Source organism: Alligator sinensis, unplaced genomic scaffold, assembly GCF_000455745.1.
Source record: "Alligator sinensis unplaced genomic scaffold, ASM45574v1 scaffold791_1, whole genome shotgun sequence".
NCBI classification, from domain to species: Eukaryota; Metazoa; Chordata; order Crocodylia; family Alligatoridae; genus Alligator; species Alligator sinensis.
This window is the reverse complement of record NW_005842258.1, coordinates 606,734-606,983: the sequence shown is the minus strand read 5'-3', so window position 1 is coordinate 606,983 and position 250 is coordinate 606,734. Positions and strand designations below refer to the sequence as shown.

General features: G+C 51.2%; 1 protein-coding gene across 1 annotated transcript in view; it reads left to right on the top strand.

The window, feature by feature from the left end:
* Positions 1-250, top strand: part of MYO10 (myosin X) — a 213,687-nt gene that overhangs the window by 80,260 nt on the left and 133,177 nt on the right.

Here is a 250-nt window from a genome sequence, read left to right as displayed (position 1 = left end):
CAGCCCCCTGCCCAAAGGGCAGGAAGTCAGCTGGGTTCATAGGATCCCAGCAAGATGAGCATACAGTTTGCTCTTGAAGGTGTTCAATGTAGGTGCTTGAACCACCTCCGGTGGCAGGCTGTTCCAGACCTTGGGGGCTCGGACAGTAAAGAAATTCTTCCTTAAGAAGAAGGATCTTAAGGAATTCTTCCTTAAGAAGACTAGGGTCACCTTGTGTGACCCTAGTGACAGGAGGCATGACCACGCAAGG